Source organism: Saccoglossus kowalevskii, chromosome 12 (assembly GCF_978046115.1).
Source record: "Saccoglossus kowalevskii chromosome 12, keSacKowa6.1, whole genome shotgun sequence".
In the NCBI taxonomy this organism is placed as follows: Eukaryota; Metazoa; Hemichordata; class Enteropneusta; family Harrimaniidae; genus Saccoglossus; species Saccoglossus kowalevskii.
The window spans coordinates 2423434-2444219 of NC_140652.1; positions in this window are offsets into that span (position 1 = coordinate 2423434).

Here is a 20786-nt window from a genome sequence, read left to right on the forward strand (position 1 = left end):
ATGACAATTTTAATACATCACAAAAACCATGTAAAATATGATACAGCACCAACATTTTCTACATGCAAGAATGGTAAAATAATCCCTTAAATTAGCATACATCGATTTTAGACACACCGATCGGTAGAGAAATTTTCCAGCCCTATTTCGGAATTGCTTCATTCGAGTAGATTCTTCGGCAACTTTGATATATGTAAAATCGTCTCAATCAACATAATTTTAAGACAGTGCCGATTAGTGGCGTGGACCAACACTTGCGAGCCACTACACACTGTAATCTGCAATTCTGGAATACATTTTCTCATCATTCTATTTTGAGCGCAGAATACATAATTCACGTTTGGGGCCTACTTACGCTCTCACCCAATCAACGTGATAGGATAATTCAATTGCTGGTATAATGTAACATAATATGGAATAAAATAACAATTTACAGGTCTATCAAAAATCGGATTTTCTAATTTATACGTAAACATTGGTTTATCTCTTACTCATGTTTTTAATGAGAACTCAATTTTAAATTGTAATCCATAAAAATCTTTTGGTATTTATACATAGTAACTTCAATGGGGCTAAATTCATAAATATTTCTATCAATGTTGTAGTTTACTTTGCTGGTGCCGATTAGAAGCGTCATCTGCATAAAGTTAAGTTTTCCTGCAGGTAAATAGTCAGAGTAAATAAACTAATTTAGGTCATTGTCATTAGCTTTGTTAAATGTCTCTGTGAGTTAATGAGACACTATGCGAGTTAGGCAGCTAGAATCCGTATTTGATTAGATACAGTCTGTAATATTTACAAGGATTAGAAAAAGTAGAATGTTCTACGTGCAATTCAAATCGTGGTTTGCCATGTGAATGTATAGCAAGTTATGCACTGCTCCCTTAACTTAACACTTGTTCAAATGGCAATTGGTGTGAAATTGGGAGGATTACTACGTTGCTTCTCTTTGAAGAAGGAACTCACTTTAAAATATTTCACAGTCTGACTCAGTTCGGTATTTTAATTGCTAAATTGATGCATTGTAAAGGTACTTAAAAGGACTGAGATGACGGGAGCTGATTCCTTAAGTAAACGGACTTGAATGCAATCCAAACATCCAACTATTCTAATTGAGAGAGAGAAGGTAGTTGTTTCTCATAAAATCTGAGGTAATAGGTTTAATATAAATTGAAGAGCAGATTGGTTTAAGGGTTTTTAGGAATGTTTTTACTTGTTGAACCAATTAGTTATCTCAGATGGGTTATCAATCGTCTGTCCGTTACAATTCAATAATATAGAACAAGTAGCTATTTTGTCAGGTAATATTTGTTTACGAGTATTCCAGAGTTAATTCACCATTCTGCTTGATAACATTGTAAAAGTAATTCGTTTTATTTGCCCTAATTAATTTAGTAACAATATTTCTACTCCCCCTACATAGTTGTCAATCAGTATAATCTTTAGAATGCAAAACACGTGTGTTAAGTTTATCACACTTTAGCAAAGTTTTACTGATCTTCCCATTGGTATATGGATACAATTGTCCACGTACACGTCGTAATTTTATTGGAGCATGTTCGACACAGAATGTCTGGAATAAATTTTAAAATGCAATCATTACATCATTAATGTCAGTGAAACATATCATGGACTACATACATAATGGTTTGATCCGATATATTAACATCAATAAAATTTGACTGTAATACGTGAGATTTATCAAAGATATAAATGCGATCAATTACCGACTCAGACAGACTCACATTTTGATTTTTTTTTTTTTTTGATTTTTCATTGTAGTTAAAGGTTCTGGATATATAAACACCAACGCTGCAGTCAATCCGATCCGATCCGTCAAATCCTTATTGAATATTGTTATCAGGCCAGGATTCAGAAATTGATAACATGTCGAATGGTTTTTTTCATCAATATGTTTAAGTATATTTTTGAAGATCAAATGGAAAATCTTTAAGCCCGATCGAGTTTCACTTGTAAGTCTTGTTGTTGGTGGTGTATTGATACTGTTCGGATTGGTATCGTTCAATGAGTTGGTAGAGTTAATAGATCGATGAGTTCATGAAAGGCAAATTATTTATATCAAGCATTACATGTGTCTCCATCAATGCACACACTCCAGTACACATTATATAACACTTTAAAACACTTAAATTGGGGAAATGGTTGGCAGCATTAATATTCTAGTAATGTGGATAAAATTTACAAATACAGTATAAACTAATTACGTTTAGAGGCGTTATATACATATACATGTATTAAATGTTATGCTATGATAGAACACCATGGCCTAGCCCTGACAATTGTGGGGTATGTAAGCTGTTTTCAAGAGCGAGGCGAATGTAAATGCAGTATGATGACCAAAAATCATTTATTGCTACATCGATATTATTATTTTAATGTTAAGTACAAAACACATTTTTAAAGTGAAAAATGGGTTTCAAACCCAATCCACGCCAATTTGTTTTATGTGTTTAAAAGCGATGCTCTTCATTAAATTCTCATTCGCATACTCAAATACCCCGGTCTGCGTGCATTTCCGATAATGTATATAAGGCACATTTCTTATTCAATTGTCTTGTCTTTGACTACATTTCTACTATTTCTCGAGGAAGAGGAAGAGTGGACCATAGAGAACACATATTATCAAGTTTGTCGTATAGGATTGAGTTAGATACGAAATATATCTCTTCTGGTGTAGCTGGTCGCCGTGATCAACTGTGTACTGCACAATCACAGTAACTTGTATTATGGTCCATGAAATCACAAAACAATTCAGAAACTTTTAAACAGCGTAATTAAAAACAAATGCGTGTGAGTGCTGCGTGATTTCCTGTTCGGCCGACGCAAAACACGAGCTATATGGTTTCTACAAAACATTATTCAGATTCCCAAAACATGTGAAATACTTACCCGACGTTTCTCTCTCTTTGAAAACCGAAGCGTTGAACATGGGCTGGTCCGGAATCTGGTTCTTTAAAAAGTGTTGCCAGTTTTAAGTTTTCGGCACTTGCCTTTACATCTAAGTTGTTCTTTTATAAATGAGGACAATTGTTCCGGGTAAGAATCTACTAATGCTACACCTTTCGATCGTTTGAAAATGCCAAATTCCGACCGAAAAATATATATCGTTAATATTATCGTTATAAAAAAATATAATGCAAGTGTATGGCTTTCTCTCATATTTTAGCGTTTTACTTCGGCTAGTATAGAGTCAAAAAGCCGGAAACAGTCGAATGTTTCATGATAGGTGGGCGTGGCTACAACTGTCCACGAGAAGTATCTAACATTTACTCGTATACGAGTAATCATTTTCAAGCAAAAAATCAATAACTGTCTTATTCAGTTGAACACAAATCCGAAACGGGAAATGCGTGGTTGGGCATTTCACGGGCACTTTAATATAACTTCCATTGCCCACAACAGTCAGGGCATGGCCCTAGGCTCTTGTTATCATTATATAAGTCACGATACTTCATGAAATCCCTAAAAACGTTTGAATTACTGTAGCTACAATTTTCGTTCAAATGAATTGTGATCTACTTTAAATTATGTTCAGTATTTGGTTAATCCGGCGGGCCATTCTACTCATGAAAATACTCACCGTAATGCAGTAAAGTGAACAAATACAATACAAACAATATAATATAACCACCACCATTGTGTGACACATCGCGAACCTTTTTAAATATGGCGTTGTATGATTCAGTGGGCAAGTACATTCCTCTAGAAACCAGGTTTCTCCGCCGGATATTTTATTTGTATACAACACAATATATCAGAATTTGGTGTTCTTGATTATACATGAAGTTAACATATATTACATTGGAATTTGTACTTCCGACAATGATCGATAAACGGTCGGTAGTAATATTTATAGTCAATATATCCCAGGAACTTTTGACATGCTTTGTGACGATTTGTGAAGTTTCCACTCGCTGCAATTACTACTAGTGTATAGTGAGTAATCTACGCTAAAATAACCATGAGAAATCATTGTAACAATATATTACAGAAATAGCGCACGGTAATATAATCTTTGATGCTAAATACTTATACAAGTCTTGCAATTAGTACATCAGAGATCAAGCAACAAATCAACTTATCTTTTGTATAACGTTGACCAGTATATATAAATAAGCTGATAGCAGCCATTGGTGTTAAAATGAAATTAAAATATAGTTAATGTTGACATTAGTAATTATTTAATCCTATAATTATATTGACTAACAAGATTAGGCTAATTTCAAACTGAAAACTTAATCTCTTACTTAAAATTCGACGTTTTTTATTGTTTATCAGATGTAAAAACAAAAACATTTATTGGATTACATGCTTTGTATAGAAACATCAAATAAATCCGTACTAATGTATGTAATGATTGTTTGCAAAACACTGGACAGTACTTACATGTACGTATTAGGTTTGAGGCAACTAACGTGGTACATTTGTACATCATTAGATTGAGCTGATAATCGCATGGTCTAAGTAACGGTGATTTACACGATTAACGTTGAAATCTAATTAGAAGCGTGACATGAATGGGACAGGTATGTATCCCATGGCACGCCGGTTAATCACTTGATATCACGTTTTGCATTTCCACAGATTTATGGTCGCATTAAAGTGGTTAACGTAGCACAGTTCGCTCAGTAGCTGTGTTCACATCAGTGGCGGCGGCACCGTGGGGGCAGTGGGGGCGGTCGCCCCCCCCGAAAAATAGGTCTTGGGGCGTCGCCTCACGATAAAATAAGATGAAACACTCATCTATATTTGTAAGAGAAATATACCTAAGTGTACCATCAAAATTTGCTCCCCAAAATGCAGGAAACTACGTTTCAGAGAGTCTAGATTTAAACATTCTTATATAGTTAATGAGTCAAGACATTCTTTTAAATGTAATAATATGTTGTGAACTGTATAAAACGATGCCTTAAGATTCGTGATAAACTGAAACTCAAAATCAACATTCAACTTTGAGAAAAGTACAGACAACGTATGGATTGTCAGCTACATATGATATAATGCAATAACTGACATGTAATATACACTAAGATATAACTCAATCAGTGGTCCGAGAATGCTACTGTGTACAGATGTACCAAAACATGTCTTCTAAGTCTGGTATTTTAAACAAATAGTCATCTCAGATGGGTTATCAATCATTTGTCCGTCACAATTTAATAACATAGCACAAGTAGCTATTTTGTCAGGTAATATTTGTTTATGAGTATTCCAGAGTTAATTCACCATTCTGCTTGATAACATTGTAAAAGTAATACATTTTATTTGTCCTAATTAGTTTAGTAGCAATATTTAACAATATATATAGTTGTCAATCAGTATGGACTTTAGAATGCAAAGCACGTATGTTAAGTGTATTACACTTTAGCAAAGCTTTACTGACCTTCCCATTTGTATATGGACATTTTATTACACGTACACGTTTTATCTTTATATGAGTATGCTCGTCACAGACTGGAGTAAATTTTGAAATTACAGTTAAAAACATATTTAACATCAGTGACACATTCTATCATCAACCATGAAATCTTTAAAAACTATGAATTTTGAAATACTGCAAAACTTCGAATTAAGTAAATACAATTATGATCAGATATATTAACATCAATCACTTCACTAAACATTGAATTGTTTTTTTAAATATATCTTGAAATTAACCAGCCAAGCTCCTAAACGAGTGAAGTTGCTGGCAATTTTCCAAACGCTTTATTCATTGGCATTTATAAACAATTTTTGGTTTGAAAAACGTTATATGTGTATATGTATATGTAGTAAATTGGATGATTTTCATCATTGTTCATCCTTGCAAAGTTTGACAATGAAATGAATGATTCATTTTAATGTACATTCTACTTATAAGTGACCTTCAACATTCCAACACCAAGCATCAGTGTCTGGCCCATACAAATTATTTCAATCTATCTACAACTTAATCTTTTACTTGAAATTCGACGTGATTTAAAAAAAAACAATTATTGAATTACATGCTTTGTATAGAAACATTAAATAAATCCGTACTAATGTATGTAATGATTATTTGCAAAACACTGGACAGTACTTACATGTACGTATTAGGTTTGAGGCAACTAAGTGGTACATTTGTACATCATTAGATTGAGCTGATAATCGCATGGTCTAAGTAAGGGTGGTTTACACGACTAGCGTTGAAATCTAATTAGAGGCGTGACATGAATGGAACAGGTACGTATCCCTTGGTTAATCTAAGGATTCAATATATGCATAATATTCTGCTATGGTGTCTCGCCGCATTAACACCTGGATATTGTAACAATTGGTTCACATATACAATTGCTGAATGACATTGTTTGGATGATTTGAACTAATAACCACTTTTATAAAATATATAAATGTTTACATATGGGTTATCGATTATTCACAGTGAGACAGTTGTAATTGTAATGGTGTTATGTACAGAGCACATGAATATATGTAATACAAATATATAACAGATATATTATTTTAAATAAATTATATATTATATATGTATTATATTACATATATAATATTTGTAATATATGTATTTATGATATATACGAAAAACAAAATAAATTATAAACGTTTGAAAACAATTACAAAAAATTGACACAGTATAAAACACACTTAACATATTGGCATAGTTAGCAGTAAATAAATAAATACAACAATTGAAAATACATTACGTGAATACGTAAATGTGTGTCACATTTTGTAGTGCATATTTTACACAAACTGTTTGTAATACCTTGTATGGTTTCCAAGACCTGTTCTACTAAAACCTTGGCATATCTGTACTGGAAAAAACAACATGTTTATAATGTGTTGATATATGTAACCCTACTTTAAGTAAACACTATTGTAATATAATCATTGATTCAAGACATAAAAATTAAATTTAATAATATTTGTGTGAATTGTGTAGATGATGAGTCTAGAGCGTGACAAACTGGAACTCAATATTAACTCTCAACTTTGAAAAAAATACGGAGAAATGGATCAGCACATTCACGTAGTGTCATCCGGTACATGTTTTATTCATTAGCATAACACTCAATCTGTCTTGTGGGTACCGGGCACAAATACGTTGGGTTAAATGTATTTTAGTTAGTTATTTCTAATTGGATATTTATCATGAATTGTGCAATGACATTGACTGGACTGAAATGACCTCACGATTAGTTATTACGAAAGCATCCATAAGCCGGTGAATATATTGATGGATTTGTCATGATTTATATTTCCATGTGTTTAGATGAGGCCGCTTTTTGCAGTCATAGCGACTTTCACTGATGACTCCTGGATAATCCACACCTGCTCGTGACTTGTCATGATCAGGTTCATTCGTATGTTAGGGAATTAGTAAATGGAACAACTGGCTGATATAATGGTCGACTATGGAAGTTGGTTAAGTCAACGAGGCGCCTATAAATATGAGAGTTATGTCCCGACATCGGGAGCAATTAATCCGGCATACATGTTAAATACTTTGCGTGATATGTGTGGAGGCCACGCCTCGAGCTCTTAAACTTCTCTGTAATTGGTTAACAGTTGGAAAGTGAATAAAGCTGATCTCAGTTAGTTGTGGCAGCTCACCACGAGGCACGCAGTGTTGACGCGGTCTTGAGAGAGTTCCGACGAAGCGCTGAGATGAGAGGTTGAAACGATTCGATTCTCTGTGTGTCTTTGTTCGATAGAAAGGTGGAGAATTCCCCGAACTTGGTACCTCTGACGTGAAGGTTTAATAACACGACAATTAATCTTTCACAGATTTAACAATAAACACATTCCTCCATCGCCAAAGGCTCGAAACAAATGCAAATTACTATATGCGTTTAGTGTTTGTTTCTTTGTTTGACGTCATCAGATAAGAGTGATTTCCGTTTTGTATTAATGCCAGCTGATATAACCATGTGTTGCAGATTTTGTACACACATAGATATTCAGGTTTGGCGACCTGACCATTGTTCACATTTCACACTGAGAGTGACAGCTTGCAACACTACATTCTGCACTTCTGCACTGCAATAACCACACACCTGATAAAATCTACTTCGCGCTATTCCAACAATGTGTTAACGACATTCGTGTCATTCTGACTGAGCTGTGTAATTAATAATCTTGTGTTTGCAACGAGCGATGACAAACCTGTATAGTAATTAACCTCTGATCCCATCTAACTTTCCACGTAAGTTAACGCAATGCGTCATTTTACAAAGTTGAATAAAGGGTCAGATGGCACACAGTTCACACACCGAGTTTAACTAGTAAACATTGCTCCCAGCAACGCTTCAATCATGCAGCAAATATCCTGCGAATATTAGCAGGCTGTCCCGATGGGAAATAATTAAACAGAGTAACCCTCTGGTGTGCAAATACAGAATTGAGTATTGCTTTTTTACTGATTATTAAAGGTCTTGCAGCAAACATGGCTTTTAACAAGTATGTTTCTTTTCTACTGATTATTTGGCTTGCAGAAATGTTGTTGGTACTGACGCTACTTACTATTAAACGAGTTTACACTCCTAGAACTACAGTGTCGTTTGGTACATGTGTACCTCAGGCAGAATAGATCATCATTACTTAAATGTCTGGGGATTCGCTTAGTTATTTTATTTAATTGGAATTTGAATTATCTAGATAAATGCTTAAATTGTAAAAACATTGTGACGCAAGAAATGTATACCTTACCTAGCACATATTCTCATAACAGTAGTTAAATTACACTGACAATTTCTGTTTTGTAACACACAAAATAACGTGGATTTTATTGTACAGATGTCACAAGACGCAGTGCGTTGATAACAATTTATGCGATTTTATACCGCAAAAACAAACACATCCACTGACTTGCTACAACTGCGTGACATTTCACAGTGATAGTAACCTGTCTTTTCCATTACAAGGTGTAACGTAACCAGTAAATAAGAGTTTGCCTATAATCTAAATATCCTGTGAGGTAACAAAGAACCAATTCACATCAACACTCTGCCATAATAAATCACTTGGTATATACATTACTTATTGTCACACAAACAAAAGTTTGTGAACTATTTAACCGATCACAAACTCGATCAGATGCCGTTGGAACGTAACTGAATTACAATGAACTCGTTTGGGTATAAGTAGCGCAGTACACGTTGGACTTATCACATATATTAGTACGAGTAATATAAATTCTCCAAACAAGAATCACACATACTTATATACAGGCCGTGTGATGATGTCAGACTTGATTGATTTATTAGACGCTCACACGTTCTCAATAGTTGGAGGAAACCATTTGGAATTCAGCAAATACGGGAAACACCAAGAGTTGTTATTGATGCATCCACATTTTTGTTCAAAAGTGTCTCAGATAAGCATCTACCGTGGAAAGAGAAACGAGTAAAACGTGAAACAGTCATAATGTAAGGTGAAGTAGTTAAAGTTATTGTTACCAGTAACAATTACGTCATACTAAAGAAAATGCAGATATACACCATATTTTATAGGACATTTGTTCTAAATGAACTGAAAAACCCGAATACGGAAAAGACAATTGTACCTGGCAGTTTATTGCCAAACAAACTTTGGTATTTCAATAAAAAAAAATCCCCATTGTTTGCAAACCTGCTACTGATGGACCTATTGTAAAGGCGGTTATCTTGATGACAAATGTATTTACAGGTGAATGAATGTGCTTGTAGTCTTTCTACATTACTTGCATAACTACCAGCCTGTATAATTCGAAACATTTCAAATTGCTACACTTTACACGATCAGAACTTAGTAAAAATGCATTCATGTAAACGGCTCCGGTGTATATGACATCATGGGTGGCAAATATACACATATAGTTATAAGTTGAGTAAACAAACATTGCAATGATTCAACTCAAACATAGAGGGCAAAACACACTCAATCATTAAACAACATTTTGTTTAGAAACACAACTAATTAAACCACAGAGTACCACAGGGTTTATATCAGGCCTGCTTTTATTAGCTTTCCATCAGAAACAGCCCGAAACAAGGACTAGTAGAATGAACAATGCCTTTGGGTGTGTGGGTAATTGTATATTGATTGTTCAGCAATGAACAGGCGAATTTAAATTAAATTTTGCATGATCGTCGCACATGTCATGTTTTGCAATTCAGATCAAATTTTCTGTGTTGAATGAATTGGTATTCAGTGTTGAATCCAGAATAATTTGCATATAATTAGTCATATACTTGCTTTGAACAGGGTGATTTAAACCAAAAGTTCTACAAAGACAATATATAATGAGTAACAGAAGTGTATAACTTTTAATGATGATTTTTGCTTCATGCATGTTTACTATTCAATTTGTTGAGTTTTTTTTTGTAAGGCCGGGCTCAGATTTTATATCTGGGGTGTCCTTAAAAAGAATGCCGTGCTCAGCAATGCTTTTGGTATTTTGGTTAGATTTAAATTTGACCATGACATTATAAAATGTTAGATTATACTTTTATAATAATAAAAAGATAAAAAAAAAACTGGTTTGTTCATTCGCCCGCCCATAATACATTTTTTGAGCTCCCCCTAACAAGTTGACAAGAAATTGACGGCAATGCACATGTTCATTTCTCGTGATGCTTTGCTTCTAAAGTATTGCTAAACAATTCTTTGTTATAAACACTGGTCGTTCTTTACTTACTCCCGTTATTGTAACCCAAACAAATGAAGACAATGGTAAAAATGCAAGTTAGGCTTAGCATTATTCATACTGTCTCGTATTAGCCATCGTGAAAATTCAATATTACTGTAGGCTACAGAACATCATGTACTGTGTAAATAAACAAATCGTTATATTCACTAAGACATTTTTAGCTAAGGTGGCCCTTTCCTGGCAACGAGTATTTTTAGGCTTGGTAAAACATGCCGTATCGTATCATAACACAATTGCGTAGATCTGAGTAACTGTCTGGGTGCGTCATGGCATTATTAACCCCATGTATCCACTGATACTTGGTTACAACAGTAAAACTTCGCCCATTTCTTATTTGCATACTTTCTCACTGTACATAGAATAACAATACATTTATATTCTGTTTTCATGTTAAATAAGTTTATTCTTATTTATGATTTCACTTTGTTGCGAGTTATTCTGTAACTTGAATTATTGATGAATATAACCACTAGGTACGACATTTAACGTGTGTGTGTGTGTACTATTTTCAATGAAATAACAATTTAAGATTAAAAAAATATAAAATGAAAGATGTGTTTTGAAGCAGATTGTATATGTTGCTGAAACTCGCAGTATTGGCTTTTATTTCGTCTTATTCAACAGTTTCTGAAATCGACTCTGTCTGTACATGAACGTCTCATTATTTATCACATTGGAAATTAACTAATTAATTAGTAATTATGTTATTATGCATGCCGAAAACATAAATATAGTGATGGTTACAATAATAACTATATTTTTGTAATGACAATAAGGTGAACCAACAGATATCGGTGTTCACGACTCAAATCTATTATGCAAATGAGTCAGGACATTACGATGTCTTGAATATACTAACACAAATTATGATGCTCTCTTCTGGAGCTGCGAAACAAATATATGAGCGGGGACATGATTTGTGACAGTACATTATAAGATTTATTTACTAGTATAGTCGTATGTGCTGTTAGTGCTCATAGTTGGCGTTACTACAATGGTCACACCAAACGCATCCATGCATAAATGTTTTTGATATTATATAAAGCCGTGAATAGCATGGTGTAGAAGCATATATGTAATTCAGACTGCACTAGACTCGAGTGCGTGATTGAGTGGTCATGTGGTCTCATTCAAAAGCGTGCTAGTGATCACAGGCAAACCATCGTTGGCATTCCTGGTAACTATGACGATAGAAACCAACCAGAAAACAGCAATGTTGGTAAACATCTACATGATTGCCACTATAGGGAATATAAAAATATATAATGGAGATCTTGCATCCAACAACATCCAGGGCGATTTCTCAATAATTGTGGTCAACAGCCGTTATTTTTCACTGCTTGTGTCTGGTTCACGTACCCTATAATGAGAGTCATATATGATAATGTGTTTACTATGACACATTCAATTTGAGAGAAAACAGTTTTTACGATTTGCCAAAATAAATGCGTTATCGATCAATTTGCATTAAATGAAACTATATTTATGTGTTCCCGTGAAACCGTTTCGTGACAATTCACGTTGCTATTATCAAATGACTACCGTCACCACAACACCTTAGACTGCAAATGATAATACAAAAACATCATTGTCATATCGTGCCAACTCACAAAGTTTCGATTATATTTGCCAAGCATATTGGGCATTGTTTTACATTTATAAATATCATGATAGTATTTCTAAATGTCAGTTGGTTTCGGAATTCTGATGTCAAAATACATTGTGGGCTTAACCTTTGAAAAATACGCCATATAGATGAATGCAAATTTGATTTTGAATTTTAATTTCCTTCATAATATATTTGCCAAATAAATAGGACTGTCATATTAGATAATATAGCAGAGTGTTGTGGAGCGTGTCACTCACTCCATTTAATGGAATCAACAGTGGCTTCACTCAATGATGTCATTTATAAACGTTTTAACACAAAGTACCGTAACTAACTTGTAACTGACTTGATACCTCGTAAATCATTTCTTCGACATACAATTCAGTTATATTTTCACGGTGTCTTTGTATGTTAATGTTTTCTACTTTTGGCATTACGTATCAGTTCAGATACGGAACTAAGTTCACACCATGACTAATTAATAATTCCATCGAACTACTGTCGTTTTTTTAAATATGTATTTTTTTTTATAATCACTGATAAACACACGGAAAAGATGCACGTGTTTGTATTCGAGCTATCATATTGCATCATGTCACAATTACAATGTGATTGTCTTAGACCCTCAACGAAGTTATATATAATCTGTTTAAAGCCGATCCTAATACCAGTAAATACCAGATCCTAAGATATCTAAAGTAGTTATGATAGTTGTGTTTCATTTTTATTATTTTTGAGCTTATTATGCTTTAACTACATTTATGACCGGTAATAATGCTAAATCTCGAGTTTGTACACACATGCATGATATTATGATACTCTCTTTCTTTGGAAATTCGTCTATTAATCACGTATATTATTGACCCCTGAAACATACAGGTACGCCACGTTTAACTACCTATCTCTCTACTGTTGGATATTCTTTGCGAAAATAAAATTCAGGTAAATTCAGTCTCATTAAAAGTCAAGGCCGACTCCCTTTGACGAAAACCGGAACCTTTTATTTTACTATAAACATGCCTATGTGACTTGATACATTTCGACACTGATATACGCCCCATCGATCATATTGTGATGACTTATTCTGCACGTAACATTAAGCCAGTCCAAATACTTCCGTTGACATAATTATTAGCACATTGAATTCACGCAAATGGCTATTACCGTGTTTTTTATTCTACTATAACTTTACAAGCTAATGACAGATAAAGAAAGGCTATCGAAGCAATCTTGTACATTTCAAGTACATTGCAAATGGCCACATACATCTATTTGGTAATATCTGAAAATAGCAACACTTATGTTATATCACAGGCTAAAAATACTGGGTCATTACCGTTGAATTGATTTGTCGTTTATGTCAATTCTGTTGCTTCACTCAGTAATGTCGATAACATATCAAATATAATATATCAAACTAAAATCATTACATCATAAAGTTAATTGTTTATTGACTTATTTAGAGGGTATAAAATGACAAATGATTAACATGAATAACATTTTATTTTTTTATTTCATGAAAAATGAATATAGAACAATATATCCAAACCGGTAAAGCCTAAACAGTACGGCCTATTCTGCTCTGTGTGTTGCAAAAGGTTTCACACTGAATGTCAGTGCAAATCACTAAAATAATATACCAGATTTTGCGCAAACCCCGATGAGGAATGCATATGTAGACTACGTGTTTTTTTTATCTGACGAGTTATATGAATTAAATACGATACGATATTGTCTCTAATGTCAACAATTTCGTGGATTCTAATTCAGCATGTGATCTCGTCATCTACAGATAACATGTTACTGATTTGTGCTTTAATACCAGGAACTTGCGTAATAAAGTTGTAGAGTTTAAAATATTATCTTAACTTCAGACCAGTTCACATTGTTGGTATAACTGGGACTTGACCATGACCATGACAAGTGGAGATATTATGTTTTACGTGCATTCTAGCTTATAACTTCGTTGTCTGCTTCACCTCGAATGCCTGATTTGGAGACGATGTGGGGATGTACCCGACGCTATTCAGGCTCATCTTTATGACTATGTGTTGTTGTCTGCTTCAACGTGGCTTAATCAAGAACAACATTTTCAGCACTCAATTCATTAATACTACTCATGATTTGGTTGTCAATGTTGGTCCGAATTAAACCACCTGTTGTCCATGCTATTTTTCGTATTTTCTTCTTTAGGGCATTTGATATTATCCTTAATAAGAGCCATTCCCTTTTAACATCGAAGACGATGTATGGTACTGAATTTATCGTCTTCTACAACGAGTAAAATTTTGTGGTTTAACCGTTTTACAATGGAATTACTAGAGTATTTCAGTTCTCATTGTGCTTTTTTTCCTAACGACATTATAATATCGTTCTTTGCTTAGTAACTTCGATATAGTATAGTATCTGCTGTTACGTCAATCACATACAGCTGATCGATTCTATATCCAATGTAAAGATTCCAAACGCATTATGTCGTGGTTCGTTTTCCAGTATATATATTGTATATCTCTTACAGCTGTTGGAGAGATTAATTATTCTCAATATTTGTCTTACCTGTATACATCGCTAGGCCAATTTTAGAATATGGCCCGCAAACCTAGGATGTCAATACTATTCAGCAATTGCAAGAAGAAGAGTTCGAGCGTGTCCAGCGATGTACAAAGCGCAGAATGGATACACCATACAGTGACAGAATGCGTGCACAGAATAAATTGACTTTTTCATCTCGTCGCATTTGTTTATCTTTTACCTTATTGCTAAACTGTTTTCAATAACCAAGAGTAACATTGTTTGCACTTAATAAGCGTTATATTGATGATGTTAATGTATTCATCTATCTGCATATACAAGTCGGTTCATTATTTTATGTTTATGACATGATTGCTCTAGTGCAACTGTAATTGAGTTTACTTTGTCAGTTTTAACAGTTTATAACGTTGTATTATGCATAATTAATAAGATACTTTACAATTTTTTAAATAAAAAATGTTTCCACAATTGATAGATTGCTTTGCCGTCCTAGTTTTCTGTTACGATCAAATATATTAATTTTAATTGTACACTGAGGTTTCCATGACACTCAGATGTTATTGTTACACAAGTAATGTCATAGAGTAATTTATCATTACTATCGTCAACATTTCCATCCAACAGGTTAAGAGTCAACTCAAACTATGTATTTTGTTATCTCCGCTAGCAGTGCACATTCAATATATATGCATATGCCATTGTCAGCGAATACACAACAATGATATTTAACCAGGAATGTCCACCTTATAAAATATGCAGCCATTTTGCCAATACAGCATACTGATTCAATACATGTTGTATGTACCCCGAAAAACACTGCCGCCATTCCTATTATTTCTTGTTTTACTATAAATACCAATAAAACCATGATAAGCCATGACACATTGCGTCTAATAAGTTCTAATTGTGTTAAACTCTAATAAACGACAAAGAATAGATCAACAGCTCATAATCTATACATTGTGTTATTTGATAGTCAATGTAAAAGCTTTCATTGGTCTCAAGCGGCATCAGACTGGACGTGATTGCTGTGTTGCATGGGGGATATACCTGATGGTTATAAGATATAGATAATATAATAGTAATATGAACAGGTGTGTTGTATGTATAACTATATAAAAATACACACTTACTTTCAGTGAAATGACCCAGTATGAGTAGCAGCAACCCAATCGTCATGATGTAATCTCAGTATATATCACAATATCACTCAACGAGCAATTTGTACACATTAAGAGCAGCGTTCACTTAGTATTTCTGTCGTGATTTGATCTTCTTAATTATTTCTATGAATGCCGTAAAGTAACGTTCAGTAAGAGTAAAGAGGCTTCAGTAGTGTTACAGTTACCGTGCGTGTCTAGTGTTAATACTAGCGTCCGCTATATAGATGGCAGCTGTGTAAACTGATGATCCGTCAACATATGTGGTGACCAGCGACGGAAACACACATTTTATCTCTACGTGCACGTGAATAAAAATATATAGTGTTGAGAACAGATCACGAGTTATATAATAAACACATACATTAACGAAGATATTCAATTAAGCAGTCAACGATGAAAATTGTTATAATACCCGTGGTTTGTATCATATATCTTTGCAAAGACAGTTTTTATTATAATTCATTTTAAAACATTGCAATGCAGGCAAGTGTTTTATAATGAATAGGTCCGCAAAATTTTTATAAATATAAGTATCACCTCCTAAATCAATATCTACTGGCAGCCGACACCCATTATATGTTCAGTGTGTGACGGATAAACGACCTATAATAACCATGAATGACCTGAATACCACGCATGATTGTCCTTTGTACGTCACCGTGCAATTTATACAGATATGTGCCACATGTTTGAGATTTGAATCATATTGATAACCACTACATCCACTTTAACATACCATGAATAAAGACCAATACATGTTTTAACTTGTAACATTGGCGTAAATAATGATATTCTCAAAATTATTTTATAAAAATCGAATGAAAGAATGTGAAGCTTTTTCTCAGATTATGAATTATTTGAAAGTATGAATTGCTGTCACAGAAATTATATGTATCGGTGTAACTTATTCCACGACAATGCCGAGTCATTCCAAAATGATGCATTACTTCAATGACGCTCTTAAAATAACTTTGGGAAATATAGATATTACATAAATTCTTTGAAACAAATGACTTATGTTGTTTCAAAACGAACTGATTATATATATGATATTCGCTTTTCGCTTACCAATCTGGGCAATACAAAATATAAAATACTGGCTCGGACTGTCCTTGCATCACAATCGTATAAACTACAATTGTTAGAAACCTAAATACCATGAAGCTGACCGAGATACAAAATGTTTGTCAGGAAATGTACAATTGTTGTTATTCTCTATGGAAATGTACAATTGTTGTTATTCTCTATGGAAATGAGTTATGCAATGGATAACTAGGTTGTAGGTAATGGCTTATATTTCTAGAGCTATTTAGACAACGATGCCATGATATATACTTCCAAAACGAGCTATACTAACCGAATCTTCTAAATAAATTGGACACTTGCAATCAATTTAAATGTTTGTTTGGCGTTGAAAAATATCTATTATGTTTGAAAAACGATTCTCACATATATTCTATACCGAGATTTAGAATCTGAGCACGTAGCTTGCGTATTGAAACGGGTAGACATCAATATATACAAATAATCTCTTATGGCAAACACATTCTTAGAAGACGAATCTCATTTTTGCCAGGTTTTTCCATTTTTAATAATAATTTTATTGTCCATTTTAATAAATAATTTTAGAACTAATTACATTTTACTATACTATAGAATCCTCCTTCTATCCATAAATTCTGTACTTCAATGAAATCTAAAAATATTATTGCTCTTTGCAACCTTGCCAAAAATTCTGCCAATGCTGAAAATAAGTAGACATCAAATATGTCTTTTCATTAGTTTGTTGTATCATTATGCTCGCAGGCCTACAGTACACGAATACATAATGTATATAAATAGATGATGAAAGGCCATGCTTGCAAAACTCTGATAGCAGAGATGAATAGAGAGGAAGTTTCATTACATCATAGTTACAACAGAATAGTAGATTTGTTCAATCCACTGAAGATAGGTACCAATTAATATTGTTAATACGTGCTAACTATTACCGAAATATCTTTTTACCTAATTGTGAACCAAGTTCACAAACTTAAACTAGACAGTGCCGGGGAGAGGGTCTCTTCTTTCGAGAAATATTGATATATCACGGTAGAAAACCCTCATTGCCCGGCTGGTAAATTCAGAGGGTTCTAAACCACTGCATTAAAAGTTGTCAAAATGCTGGTGCCAGGAACTTTGAGACCTTTGAGTAATTCAAAACACTGCCAATAAACACAGTCCTCTATTTATCTGCTTTTCGTAAAGACTGACTAAATTACATTGAGTAGAATTGGGAGTTTCTATTCTATGTCGAGTGCTATGCATTTTTCAGTAATTTTCAGTAACGTAGATTACAATCTATAATTTAAGATTGTTATAGGACTAAAGTTTATAATGTATCCGTGGTGGTATTACCTGTTTTGTTATAAGTATGAGGGTTATTTTGTCAAACTCGCTTGTATGATCATTGTGACAAAGGGATCTAATATAAGACATTTTATTTTGACCTTTTTCTCTTCAAAGTGTATTGAATCTGGCTTATTCATTGGCACAAGATCAAAATAATTCAGGAAAGTGTTAATTAGAAGAAAATTGCGAGGACTTGGGAAGTACAAAAAAAGACAATAAATCTTATTTTAAGAGGAATTTCGAGTGAAAAATGATTTATATAACGTGTTATTTCTTGAAATTCCTATTTAACATAATTTTTCAAAAAAGTTCTTAATAAGGTTGAGACAAACATTAATTTTCTGGGAATTTGGATAAGTCTGTGCGATAATTACGCATGACTGATCTGATATGTAATTCCTCTAACTGATTTATAATATACGTCAGAAACACATTTAGTGCGCGTTCTCTATTTGGGAAGTAAGTATTTATAACGCGAAAATCAACCCTTTATACTTATTTGTTCCGTCATTATTGTGTCTCAATGTTTCTATTGAAGTAAAATCAAAACCACTCTCAATAGAGAATATATATTTAAACTCTAACAACGTACATTCACTGACCATCGAACAAGGCAATGTTGCAAGATGATCACGTTTACAACATTTGTTTTCCCGTTTTCAAGGTTTGGAAACCGTGCAATAATTATGACGCTTGTTATGATAAAAATAATTGTTCTTTTGTAAGGATCTTGGCCTGTTTTTACATGATTGATTATAAGCACTTGTCAAACATACGATGGGGCAACTACCCTGTATTGAATACAGGTTCAATCCGGATCTAAATATTTATATTCCTTGTGTAATATTTATTTATTTTATTGTCTAGTATTACCGTATTTCTGTATTCTGTGGCACATGGCTGATGTAATGGAATTAAACATGGACCAAAGTAACATTTGTTACAGTATACTTCAAATCGCACGTTCAGACAAATTATCGAAAAAGTCAAACTTACAAATGATCATTGTGAAAGTATGGAAAGCCACAGCTATCTTAAGTCGTACAATATCATATTATGTAGTGCATTTACCATGTTATGTGGTGCATTTATCGTATTATGTAGTGCATTTACCATGTCATGTAGTGCATTTACGATGTTGTGTAGTGCATTTATTATGTTATGTGGTGCATTAACGATGTTGTGTAGTGCATTTACCATGTTATGTAGTGCATTTACAGTGTTGTGTAGTGCATTTACCATGTTATGTAGTGCATTTACCATGTTGTGTAGTGCATTTACCTTGTTGTGTAGTGCATTTATCATGTTATGTAGTGCATTTACCATGTTATGTAGTGCATTTATCATGTTATATAATGCATTTACCTTGTTGTGTAGTGCATTTATCATGTTATGTAGTGCATTTATCATGTTATGTAGTGCATTTACTATGTTATGTAGTGCATTTACGATGTTGTGTAGTGCATTTACTTTGTTGTGTAGTGCATTTACCTTGTTGTGTAGTGCATTTATCATGTTGTGTAGTGCATTTACCATGTTGTGTAGTGCATTTACTATGTTATGTAGTGCATTTACTATTTTATGTAGTGCATTTACGATGTTATGTAGTGCATTTACCTTGTTGTGTAGTGCATTAAAATGTTATGTAGTGCATTTACCATGTTATGTAGTGCATTTGTCATGTTATGTAGTGCATTTACCTTGTTGTGTAGTGCATTTATCATGCTATGTAGTGCATTTACTATGTTGTGTAGTGTATTTACCATGTTATGTAGTGCATTTACGATGTTGTGTAGTGCATTTACCATGTTGTGTAGTGCATTTACCATGTTGTGTAGTGCATTTATCATGTTATGTAGTGCATTTACCATGTTATGTAGTGCATTTACCATGTTATGTAGTGCAATTACCATGTTATGTAGTCCATTTACCATGTTATGTAGTCCATTTACCATGTTATATAGTGCATTTATCATGTTATGTAGTGAATTTACCACGTTATGTAGTGCATCTATCAATTACGCAGTACCTATGAGCGGGGGGAGTACCGGCTGGTATCTAGTGTAAGAAATAGACAAGGGATGAAGGGTCCAGTGAGCCCATATATTTTAAACTCGAAAAACAGACGAAAAGAATAAAAAATAAATTCTATAAAAAATACGAGCTTGAACAATATTAGTTGCTCTTTCAAATTTCGCCAAAGACTTTTATTTTTCCGATATCACAAGAATAAATCAAGAAAACTACAAAAATTGAATCCATTTACGAACAATTAACGGTTACACAGAAATCACGTACAGGTGGCGTGGCCTGTTCAGAATTTGTCAAGAACCAATCACAAGACTGGTTACGAACCAGTTGAGCGAGGCTAACCGAGTCGTAAACTCGGCGTGGTTCGTAAGCA